Below are 13154 nucleotides of genomic sequence, written 5' to 3' on the forward strand. Positions count from 1 at the left end.
AAATTCTTAAACTTTTAGAATTTATTTGCTCATTGGATTATTGGTATAGATCTCCAGATTATTAATGCACAAACATAAGTATGATAGCATTCTTACTTTACACACATCATATGTTTTCATTACATAATGGCATTATGTGAAACATAATTAACAGCACTGTTCAAAATGTCACACGAATGATTCTATCAGCGAAGTGCCTTTGAGACATTATACTATGTTAATGTATTAGACGCACTCAAGTTATTGTTGAAAAAATGTTCCAATAATTGCACAACACAATCCAAAAATATTCTTCAACACAGACTTGTGCTGCCAATGTCAGCATGACTTTTCATATTGCTGTAGCAGTACAAATTAACCAGTGGTCAAAAGGCCAATGTCATAACTGATTATCTCTGCAGGCTTTAGTTATACTTTAGCAGGAAATGCATTAGACTAATTCCACTTAACATCTTTGTATAAACTAAGACCTGACATTGCTTTTCTATTAAATGTTTCACTCTACTGTGACATGATATGTCAATGTTGCTCATGTATGTTTTGTCAAGGGTCACAAGTCAAACTAATCTCTTAATTGAACAGCACTCTCAACAATAGTGTCCTTCTTAATCTCCACTGCATTCATACTTTATTTTATTGATACGATTAGCATCAGAGTACTCAGATTTATTTTTCCTTTGAGCCACCAAGCTTCAAATATGCTTTTAACACACTGGGATGGATTTTATGAGAAGCTGTGATTTCATCCTGGTGAAAAAGTTGGGAAGGGAGCTTGCTTTTCATCCCAATAGCTTGCCTGTAACAAAATAATGCTGTAGCCATGTTGATTGCTTTAGGACATGATTTCCAGCACTTTGACCAATCAGAAGCCCAGTTGCTTGGAAAACAGTGCCTGGTAGGAGAACATAGAATATAAAACATAGAACATAGAACAGTACAGCACAGTACAGGCCGTACGGCACACGATGTTGTGCCGAACTTTTACCCTCATCCTAAGGTCTATCTAACCTCCACCCCGACCTTATATTATCATCCATATGCCTATCTAATAGCCGCTTAAATGCCACTAATGAGGCCGACTCTACTACCCTCTCTGGCAATGCATTCCACGCCCCTACCACTCTCTGAGTAAAGAACCTATGTCTGACATCTCCCCTATATCTACCTCCACTCACTTTAAAACTATGCCCCCTTGTAATAGCTACCTCCATCCTAGGAAAAGTCTCTGGCTGTCCACTCTATCTATACCTCTGATCATTTTGTACACCTCTCATCCTTCATCGTTCTAAAGAGAAAAACCCTAGTTCTCTCAACCTTTCCTTGTAAGTCCTTCCCTCCATTCCAGGCAACATCCTGGTAAATCTCCTCTGCACCTTTTCCAACGCTTCCACATCTTTCCTGTAATGAGGCAATCAGAACTGGACACAATACTCCAGATGTGGCCGAAACAGGCTTTTGTATAGCTGGAGCATAACTTCATGGCTCTTGAACTCAATCCCTCTATTAATGAAAGCTAACACACCATATGCCTTCTTAACAACTCTATCCAACCTGGGTGGCAGCTTTCAGGGAACTGTGGACATGAACCCCAAGATCCCTCTGCTCTTCCACACTGCCAAGAATCTTTCCGTTAACCCTGTATTCTGCTTTCAAATTTGTCCTTCCAAAATGAATCACCTCACACTTTTCAGGGTTAAACTCCAGCTGTCACCTCTCAGCCCAGCTCTGCATCCTACTGAAGCTGCTACTGTTGGAACTACAGGACCAAGGAGCCAAGGTGGATCAGGGAAAATGAACTGGAGGAAGATGCCTTCAAAGGACACATGATGACCAGGCCTAACATCATATTGCGCAGCTAATGCTTCAGGGAACACCACGAACCACCCGCCGCCAAGGTAAAACACCAGCAGTTTTATGATGGGGCTCTTCAGTGGCTCTTTAAGTGACCATTTTAAGGACCTCGTTATGCCTAAAGGTGGCAGGATGTCCAATACCTTCCCCCACCTCCCCAGCAACTAGTGGAATATAACAGACAGATGAAGGGTAGTTGGCAAGCAGGCCATCCACTGGATTTTACGTGCTCTTTCCTACATGCAAACAAGCCAGTGCGGTCCTAAATGGCTTCTAATGCAATATATTCACTTCCACCATGATTTGTGCCAGATGCCATATTGATAATGGCATTACTGCGAGTACAACTAGCACCCCCAGACAAATGCACAGCCAGGAAATCATGATGCCAATCAGTGTGCAATGCTCTTTTTCAGAAATGCTGCCATTTTAGAGTCCTGTACTCCACCTGATGCCCGCTATGGAAGCTGCATTAATGGAGATGCATCAGCAGCACGAAGGGCCCCCTACCCATTGCTATTTGGGAATCATCTACCACCTACAGGTCACTTGCTGATTCATTTTTTCTGGTAGTTGGTCTAAATCTATCAGCCTTTGCTTTCTGTATTTGTTTCAAGTTGCCAAAACTCAGCAGGAAGTGTGACCAGTGATGAAGTACCTTTTCCAGGCTTCAAGACTTATGCACAGACTGTTGCTCCAGACCTGGGTGCACTAGTAGGCATTCTCCTTGGAATATGGAATGACTTGGAGAATGAACAGAGCTCAGGCTGAACAAGCTACAGGAAAAGGGACATAGAGGGAGAGAGTTGGCCACCTTGGCAGTATTTTTCTTTCTCCACATTGTGCATGTTGTGAGATATCAGCAACGGCAACCCCAATTCCACATTCACCAAGACTCTGAAGTCCGTATCTTTCTATTGCTACTGGTGGTCACATTGACAAAGTAAAAGTCACCACCAAAAAACACACTTAACCAATGCATATTAAGTTGAATTATGTCATATTTACATACACATACTAACTAATCACATTAATGCATTGCCTTACTGCCAGCTTTCCCTGTACCTTTCCTTGTTTTCATTCTGCACCATCTCAATGTGGGTGACAGCGGTATGGGTTAGTTAGCCGACAGGCAAACAGCAAGGGCACTGACAGAATGTCAGAGCTGGGCAGACAGAAGCTGACATTCTGACCTTCTAAGATCAGTATTTTTTTTGTGCCATCGTCTGCCAGGTTTAGAGCCACTTTCATCCTCCTGGGGCAATGCCTGAGGAAAAGAGATTGCTAAATTGCTGTGACATCCTACAAGCCCCCCGAACACTGGTATTCACAACCATGATGTCAGGAACCTGAGCTTGTATGGCAACAAGCTGACCTTGCGTGACTTTATTCTGAGCTTCTAATGCAACACATATTTCTGAAGGAAGTCATTGTGACAGGATGGAAGCTGGAACGCCAGCTTCAGATGCTGTTTCACGAATGAGTCCACAAGTGGGCTAATGCAGTTGGACACCATGTCCATACTAGAAAGTATGGGTCACAAGATCTCTACTAAATCTTGTGCCAAGTTGGTGCCAGATTTTTCCATTGTCTTTACAATAAACATTGGCTTTCTGGCAGGCGTCATAACTGAGCAGGAATTTTGAACGCATTTTCATCAGTGTTCTTCAGTTCGCCACTCCATCAATGTCTTCATTGAAGTTCTCTTTTCCAAAACGCCTGCGTAACCTCACATTCTGGTGAGCTGGCACTTAGGTTATCCATACCCTTTGCCTTGACAGCAATCCACTCTTGTCCAGAGTCTCACTGCATCCAGATCCTGCCTCAATTGCAGTCTTCTAAACTATTTGTAGTATCAGAATCTGAGCTACTGATTGTGAGCATGAAATAAAGTGATGGTGCTGTATCTTCATCAGCATTCTCTTTTTATTTGCTTAGCCAGTTCTTGTGTATTTGTAAGGAGAAAGGCAGAGGGTAAGCTTGTGGTGCAGGAAGGTAAAGTAACGCATGCTTCCACCATCTACAATATGCAAATCAGAAGTGATTGTGGAATGAAAGGAGATGAAGTATGAGGATACTATCATCTTCATCAGCGTTGCTCCTATCCCTGCTGCTTAAGTTCCTGTTCTGATAATAGTCCTTTCCTCCATGGCTGTCAGGACATTCAGGAGTGTATGTCCCACTCCATTTAGCTCCTGCTCCCTCTGATTCTGTGTTATCTTGCCCTGTGAGAGAGATGGAATTGTGATAGTGAGTGTTGAGCAATCTGTTCGAGTGATATGACTATCATTGCTAAATAGTGTGTGCAAGTCATGAATTGTTATTGTGAGGCTTGAAGCCACGCTAAGTCTGTGAGGATGCAATGGAAAATAAGAATTTTAGATATATATCCTAATTGATGGAATATATTAGTCAATGATTGATAGGAGTGTGGTCAATTGACTGTGGTCTGATCTGAGGCTATTGGTACTGCTTCTAGGATATGGTATTTTAAAATGTATTGACTGGCATTGACCACTTTTGAGAGGTTATTGAATTTCTGGTATATTGCTATATCCTCAGTACTGGATTTCTGGTGTTGAAAGCAGAACTATCTGCTTTCACTACCTTCTGATAGGTCTCCCGGCACCCTGAATGCAGGACATCTCTCCCACTTTGCATTTCTTCTTTCAATGCAAATTATGAAGACCTTGGAACACCATTTCCAACATGGTGTACAATTCATCTTTTCCCAGGTCAGATCAATTCCTTGCTTGACTGCCAGCACCTGTTGCAGCCACACTGCACATCTTCATCGGTTTAACTTTAAGCTGTGCCAGTTAGCTTTGACTGGTGTGAGGAATTGTCAATATTGGGTCCTCTGCCTCATGTGGGCAACTAATGAGCAGCACAGCTATCATTGGCTGCTTCTGCAATCAATGTAATGAACAGACTGCATGAAGTTGGCATGCTGCCTGCAGTTCAATCAATAGGCAAGAGTTAGTCAGACAAGTTGATCCTTACAATTTGTCTTCAAGTTTTGTGCAATTTAGCTGCCATTCTTTCCACCCTGACTTAACACTGTGAAATATAAACAATACATCTTATGCCCTTATCTCATTCTTTCACTGATAAACTCTCTATCTTCAGGCTTTTAAAGACCAGCCTTCATTTTAAATAACCTTCATTGTGCCCTACATTGCAGGCCACAGCTCTTCCCCTGGGTTTTGATTCCTTTTTGACAATGTGCCTTTGAAGTTTATTGCGGTAAAAATCACAGTTAGTAGCTTGGCTAATTGCTTCTTCATTGTTGTTAAGCTTCTTTTCCCGACATAGCTTACTGGATTCCATTCATTCTTGAGCCTTGTACTCTTCAGAGAATAATTCATTCAATACATTTCTACTTCTTATTTTTCAATCTTTCTTGTGACGTTTAAAGAAGAACATTCAATTGTGAACAGTTGAGTATATTTCATAAAATAAAGAAACAATGATTTTTTTTCCAAAACATCATCAAGAGTTGTAAAAATCATAATCTGTGCTGGTTTTTCTTTTGTAAAATAATAACAATGAAATGGCTTGATTGTTGTATATTGTATGAAATTATCACCTAAAAATTAAAACAGTGAGATTTAAAAAGAAATGCACTTAATATTAGGCACCATTGCTTCAAACAAAGTACCAGGAAGAGTTAACCACAGCAAGCTTTTGTCTACAATAAACATTTCGCTGATGCAAACCTGGGACTCCATAGTTAGGGGGACAGATAGGAGATTCTGTGGGAACGAGAGAGACTCGCGGTTGGTGTGTTGCCTCCCAGGTGCCAGGGTCCGTGATGTCTCGGATCGTGTTTTCGGGATCCTTAAGGGAGAGGGGGAGCAGCCCCAAGTTGTGGTCCACATAGGCACCAACGACATAGGTAGGAAAAGGGATGGGGACGTAAGGCAGAAATTCAAGGAGCTAGGGTGGAAGCTTAGAGCTAGAACAAACAGAGTTGTTATCTCTGGTTTGTTACCCGTGCCACGTGCTAGCGAGGCGAGGAATAGGGAGAGAGAGCAGTTGAACACGTGGCTGCAGGGATGGTGCAAGAGGGAGGGATTCAGATACCTGGATAATTGGGGCTCATTCTGGGGTAGGTGGGACCTCTACAAACGGGATGGTCTACACCTGAACCAGAGGAGTACCAATATCCTGGGGGGGAAATTTGCTAATGCTCTTCGGGAGGGTTTAAACTAATTCAACAGTGGGGTGGGAACCTGAATTGTAGCTCCAGTGTACAGGAGGTTGAGAGTAGTGAGGTCATAAATAAGGTTTCAAGGTTGCAGGAGTGTACCGGCAGGCAGGAAGGTGGTTTGAAGTGTGTCTACTTCAATGCCACGAGCATCCGGAATAAGGTGGGTGAACTTGCAGCATGGGTTGGTACCTGGGACTTCGACGTTGTGGCCATTTCAGAGACATGGATAGAGCAGGGACAGGAAAGGTTGTTGCAGGTTCCGGGGTTTAGATGTTTCATTAAGATCAGGGAAGGTGGTAAAAGAGGGGGAGGTGTGGCATTGTTAGTCAAGGACAGTATTACGGTGGCAGAAAGGACGTTTGATGACAACTCGTCTACTGAGGGAGTATAGGCTGAGGTTAGAACCAGGAAAGGAGAGGTCACCCTGTTGGGAGTTTTCTCTTGGCCTCCGAAAAGTTCCAGAGATGTAGAGGAAAAGATTGCAAAGATGATTCTGGATAGGAGCGAAAGTAACAGGGTAGTTGTTATGGGGGACTTTAACTTTCCAAATATTGACTGGAAACGTTATAGTTCGAGTACTTCAGATGGGTCAGTTTTTGTCCAATGTGTGCAGGAGGGTTTCCTGACACAGTATGTAGATAAGCCAAAAAGAGGCGAGGCCACATTGGTTTTGATACTGGGTAAAGAACCAGGCCAGGTGTTAGATTTGGAGGTAGGAGAGCACTTTGGTGATAGTGACCACAATTCGGTTACGTTTACTTTAGCGATGGAAAGGGATAGGTATATAAAGCAGGGCAAGCGTTATAGCTGGGGGAAAGGCAATTATGAGGCGATGAGGCAAGATTTAGGATGCATAGGATGGAGAAGGAAACTGCAGGGGCTGGGCACAATTGAAATGTGGAGCTTGTTCAAGGAACAGCTACTGCGTGTCCTTGAGAAGTATGTACCTGTCAGGCAGGGAGGAAGTGGTCGAGCGAGGGAACCGTGGTTTACTAAAGAAGTTGAATCTCTTGTCAAGAGGAAGAAGGAGACTTATGTAGAGATGAGGCGTGAAGGCTCAGTGAGGGCGCTTGAGAGTTACAAGTTAGCCAGGAAGGAGCTAAAGAGAGAGCTAAGAAGAGCCAGGAGGGGACATGAGAAGTCTTTAGCAGGTAGGATCAAGGAAAATCCTAAAGCTTTCTATAGGTATGTCAGGAATAAAAGAATGACTAGAGCAAGATTGGGGCCGGTCAAGGACAGTAGTGGGAAGTTGTGCGTGGAGTCCGAAGAGATAGAAGAGGTGCTAAATGAATATTTTTCGTCAGTATTCACACAGGAAAAAGACAATGTAGTCGAGGAGAATACTGAGATACAGTCTATTAGACTAGACGGGATTGAGGTTCATAAGGAGGAGGTATTAGCAATTCTGGAAGGTGTGAAAATAGATAAGTCCCCTGGGCCGGATGGGATTTATCCTAGGATTCTCTGGGAAGCTGGAGAGGAGATTGCAGAGCCTTTGGCTTTGATCTTTATGTCGTCATTGTCTTCAGGAATAGTGCCAGACGACTGGAGACTAGCAAATGTTGTCCCCTTGTTCAAGAAGGGGAGTAGAGACAACCCTGGTAATTATAGACCAGTGAGCCTTACTTCGGTTGTGGGTAAAGTGTTGGAAAGGATTATAAGAGATAGGATTTATAATCATCTAGAAAGGAATAATTTGATTAGGGATAGTCAACACGGTTTTGTGAAGGGTAGGTCGTGCCTCACAAACCTTATTGAGTTCTTCGAGAAGGTGACCAAACAGGTGGATGAGGGTAAAGCGGTTGATGTGGTGTATTTGGATTTCAGTAAAGCGTTTGATAAGGTTCCCCATGGTAGGCTATTGCAGAAAATACGGAGGCATGGGATTGAGGGTGATTTAGCGGTTTGGATCAGAAATTGGCTAGCTGTAAGAAGACAGAGGGTGGTGGTTGATGGGAAATGTTCATCCTGGAGTTCAGTTACTAGTGGTGTACCTCAAGGATCTGTTTTGGGGCCACTGCTGTTTGTCATTTTTATAAATGACCTGGATGAGGGCGTAGAAGGATGGGTTAGTAAATTTGCGGATGACACCAAAGTCAGTGGAGTTGTGGATAGTGCGGAAGGATGTTGCAGGTTACAGAGGGACATAGATAAGCTGCAGAGCTGGGCTGAGAGGTGGCAAATGGAGTTTAATGCGGAAAAGTGTGAGGTGATTCACTTTGGAAGGAGTAACAGGAATACAGATTACTGGGCTAGTGGTAAGATTCTTGGTAGTGTGGATGAGCAGAAAGATCTCGGTGTCCATGTGCATAGTTCACTGAAAGTTGCCACCCAGGTTGATAGCGTTGTTAAGAAGGCGTACAGTATGTTAGGTTTTATTGGTAGAGGGATTGAGTTTCGGAGCCATGAGGTCATGTTGCAGCTGTACAAAACTCTGGTGCGGCCGCACTTGGAGTATTGCGTACAGTTCTGGTCACCGCATTATAGGAAGGATGTGGAAGCATTGGAAAGGGTGCAGAGGAGATTTACCAGGATGTTGCCTGGTATGGAGGGAAGGTCTTATGAGGAAAGGCTGAGGGTCTTGAGGCTGTTTTTGTTAGAGAGAAGAAGGTTAAGAGGTGACTTGATAGAGACATACAAGATGATCAGAGGATTAGATAGGGTGGACAGTGGGAGCCTTTTTCCTCGGATGGTGATGGCTAGCACGAGGGGACATAGCTTTAAATTGAGGGGTGATAGATATAGGACAGATGTCAGAGGTAGGTTCTTTACTCAGAGAGTAGTAAGGCGTGGAATGCCCTGCCTGCAAAAATAGTAGACTCGCCCACTTTAAGGGCATTTAAATGGTCATTGGATAAACATATGGATGATAATGGAATAGTTTAGGTTAGATGGGCTTCAGATTGGTTTCACAGGTCGGCGCAACATCGAGGGCCGAAGGGCCTGTAATGCGCTATAATGTTCTATGTTCTATGTTCTATAAATGTGGCATTTAAATTAGCAGTCTGTAACTAGTGGAATATTGCAAGGCTCAACTCTGGGACCATGGCTACTTACAATTTATATTGATGATCTAGATGAAGAGACAATGAGAATTGAATTGATACTTGCCGGTCATACAAAGCTCAGTAAGAGTAAAGAGTGTATGAGGAATACATAAAGAGTTGAAAAGAGTAATAGGCAATTAGGTCAGTGTGCAACTGTATGGCAGTTGCAGTATGTGGGGAAGTGTGATGGTATTTGCTTTCGTAGTAAGAGTAGAAAAACAAAATGTATTTTTAAGAGGTGTGAAACCTGTAAATGTTGATATTTATTTAGAGCGATGTGGATGCACCCTTACAAAGGTTCAATATGTTGGTTTTTAGGAATAGAGGGTTTGCAATGATGAGAGAGGCTGTATAAATTGGGCCAAACTCTTTGAAATTTAGAGGAATTCAGTGGTGATCACATTGAAACATTCAAACTTCTGAATGGTCTTGACATAGCAGACACAGAGATTATTTCCCCTGGCTGGGAGATCTAGCACAGACTAGGGATAGGAAATTGATCATTTTGGACTGAGATAAGAAGAAATGTCTCAAATCAATGTTTTGGAATGATTTACTTCAGAGTGTTCTCAATGTTCCAATTTGAATATATGTAAAGATTGAAATAGACAAATTTTTGCTTTCTCAGTGAATCAAGAGGGTGGGGTCTGGGTAGACTGGAAAAGAGGGAATAGGCAGGCAAATTAAATTAAAGATCAGCCATTGAATAGTTGAGTGAGCCAGAGGAGCTATATAGACTCCCCTTGTTTCTATTCCTAACATTCTTATAATTTCGTGCATGCCTTCATTACCTCCTGACTTAACTATTCAAATACACTCTTGGTTGATCTCCCACATTCTATCTTACATAAGGTTCAGATCATCCAAAACTCAGCTACTCGTGTCTTAACTCGCAGCAAGTCTTATTCCTCCATCACCCCAAATTCAATGACATACACTGGCATCTGGTCAAGTGACATCTGGATAGTAAAATTCTCCTCATTCTTATTTTCAAACTCACTTAAGGCTGTGCCCATTTGCATGTCCATGATCTCCTCCTCAATCATCCTCTAGCTCAGTTGGCTGGACAGCTGATTTACAATATAGAGTGACACTAACCCAAATTGGCTTCTTCTATACTTTGATGGTGCATTGATTGGGGTGGAGTGCAAACTTCACCACAAAACGCTGTTATATTTAGCAACAGAGTTTGCATTCAACCAAAACTGACACAACACAAGTCTCTACTCAGACGTTTTAAAAAATGAATTAAAATTCTTAAACTTTTAGAATTTATTTGCTCATTGGATTATTGGTATAGATCTCCAGATTATTAATGCACAAACATAAGTATGATAGCATTCTTACTTTACACACATCATATGTTTTCATTACATAATGGCATTATGTGAAACATAATTAACAGCACTGTTCAAAATGTCACACGAATGATTCTATCAGCGAAGTGCCTTTGAGACATTATACTATGTTAATGTATTAGACGCACTCAAGTTATTGTTGAAAAAATGTTCCAATAATTGCACAACACAATCCAAAAATATTCTTCAACACAGACTTGTGCTGCCAATGTCAGCATGACTTTTCATATTGCTGTAGCAGTACAAATTAACCAGTGGTCAAAAGGCCAATGTCATAACTGATTATCTCTGCAGGCTTTAGTTATACTTTAGCAGGAAATGCATTAGACTAATTCCACTTAACATCTTTGTATAAACTAAGACCTGACATTGCTTTTCTATTAAATGTTTCACTCTACTGTGACATGATATGTCAATGTTGCTCATGTATGTTTTGTCAAGGGTCACAAGTCAAACTAATCTCTTAATTGAACAGCACTCTCAACAATAGTGTCCTTCTTAATCTCCACTGCATTCATACTTTATTTTATTGATACGATTAGCATCAGAGTACTCAGATTTATTTTTCCTTTGAGCCACCAAGCTTCAAATATGCTTTTAACACACTGGGATGGATTTTATGAGAAGCTGTGATTTCATCCTGGTGAAAAAGTTGGGAAGGGAGCTTGCTTTTCATCCCAATAGCTTGCCTGTAACAAAATAATGCTGTAGCCATGTTGATTGCTTTAGGACATGATTTCCAGCACTTTGACCAATCAGAAGCCCAGTTGCTTGGAAAACAGTGCCTGGTAGGAGAACATAGAATATAAAACATAGAACATAGAACAGTACAGCACAGTACAGGCCGTACGGCACACGATGTTGTGCCGAACTTTTACCCTCATCCTAAGGTCTATCTAACCTCCACCCCGACCTTATATTATCATCCATATGCCTATCTAATAGCCGCTTAAATGCCACTAATGAGGCCGACTCTACTACCCTCTCTGGCAATGCATTCCACGCCCCTACCACTCTCTGAGTAAAGAACCTATGTCTGACATCTCCCCTATATCTACCTCCACTCACTTTAAAACTATGCCCCCTTGTAATAGCTACCTCCATCCTAGGAAAAGTCTCTGGCTGTCCACTCTATCTATACCTCTGATCATTTTGTACACCTCTCATCCTTCATCGTTCTAAAGAGAAAAACCCTAGTTCTCTCAACCTTTCCTTGTAAGTCCTTCCCTCCATTCCAGGCAACATCCTGGTAAATCTCCTCTGCACCTTTTCCAACGCTTCCACATCTTTCCTGTAATGAGGCAATCAGAACTGGACACAATACTCCAGATGTGGCCGAAACAGGCTTTTGTATAGCTGGAGCATAACTTCATGGCTCTTGAACTCAATCCCTCTATTAATGAAAGCTAACACACCATATGCCTTCTTAACAACTCTATCCAACCTGGGTGGCAGCTTTCAGGGAACTGTGGACATGAACCCCAAGATCCCTCTGCTCTTCCACACTGCCAAGAATCTTTCCGTTAACCCTGTATTCTGCTTTCAAATTTGTCCTTCCAAAATGAATCACCTCACACTTTTCAGGGTTAAACTCCAGCTGTCACCTCTCAGCCCAGCTCTGCATCCTACTGAAGCTGCTACTGTTGGAACTACAGGACCAAGGAGCCAAGGTGGATCAGGGAAAATGAACTGGAGGAAGATGCCTTCAAAGGACACATGATGACCAGGCCTAACATCATATTGCGCAGCTAATGCTTCAGGGAACACCACGAACCACCCGCCGCCAAGGTAAAACACCAGCAGTTTTATGATGGGGCTCTTCAGTGGCTCTTTAAGTGACCATTTTAAGGACCTCGTTATGCCTAAAGGTGGCAGGATGTCCAATACCTTCCCCCACCTCCCCAGCAACTAGTGGAATATAACAGACAGATGAAGGGTAGTTGGCAAGCAGGCCATCCACTGGATTTTACGTGCTCTTTCCTACATGCAAACAAGCCAGTGCGGTCCTAAATGGCTTCTAATGCAATATATTCACTTCCACCATGATTTGTGCCAGATGCCATATTGATAATGGCATTACTGCGAGTACAACTAGCACCCCCAGACAAATGCACAGCCAGGAAATCATGATGCCAATCAGTGTGCAATGCTCTTTTTCAGAAATGCTGCCATTTTAGAGTCCTGTACTCCACCTGATGCCCGCTATGGAAGCTGCATTAATGGAGATGCATCAGCAGCACGAAGGGCCCCCTACCCATTGCTATTTGGGAATCATCTACCACCTACAGGTCACTTGCTGATTCATTTTTTCTGGTAGTTGGTCTAAATCTATCAGCCTTTGCTTTCTGTATTTGTTTCAAGTTGCCAAAACTCAGCAGGAAGTGTGACCAGTGATGAAGTACCTTTTCCAGGCTTCAAGACTTATGCACAGACTGTTGCTCCAGACCTGGGTGCACTAGTAGGCATTCTCCTTGGAATATGGAATGACTTGGAGAATGAACAGAGCTCAGGCTGAACAAGCTACAGGAAAAGGGACATAGAGGGAGAGAGTTGGCCACCTTGGCAGTATTTTTCTTTCTCCACATTGTGCATGTTGTGAGATATCAGCAACGGCAACCCCAATTCCACATTCACCAAGACTCTGAAGTCCGTATCTTTCTATTGCTACTGGTGGTCACATTGACA

At 42.6% G+C, this 13154-nt stretch overlaps 1 protein-coding gene across 1 annotated transcript in view; it reads right to left on the reverse strand.

Moving 5' to 3' along the window:
- alkal2b (ALK and LTK ligand 2b) overlaps positions 1–13154 on the reverse strand; it is a 48610-nt gene that overhangs the window by 34354 nt on the left and 1102 nt on the right. The window lies entirely within an intron of this gene.

The sequence above is a fragment of the Rhincodon typus genome, chromosome 5 (assembly GCF_021869965.1).
Source record: "Rhincodon typus isolate 14 chromosome 5, sRhiTyp1.1, whole genome shotgun sequence".
NCBI classification, from domain to species: Eukaryota; Metazoa; Chordata; class Chondrichthyes; order Orectolobiformes; family Rhincodontidae; genus Rhincodon; species Rhincodon typus.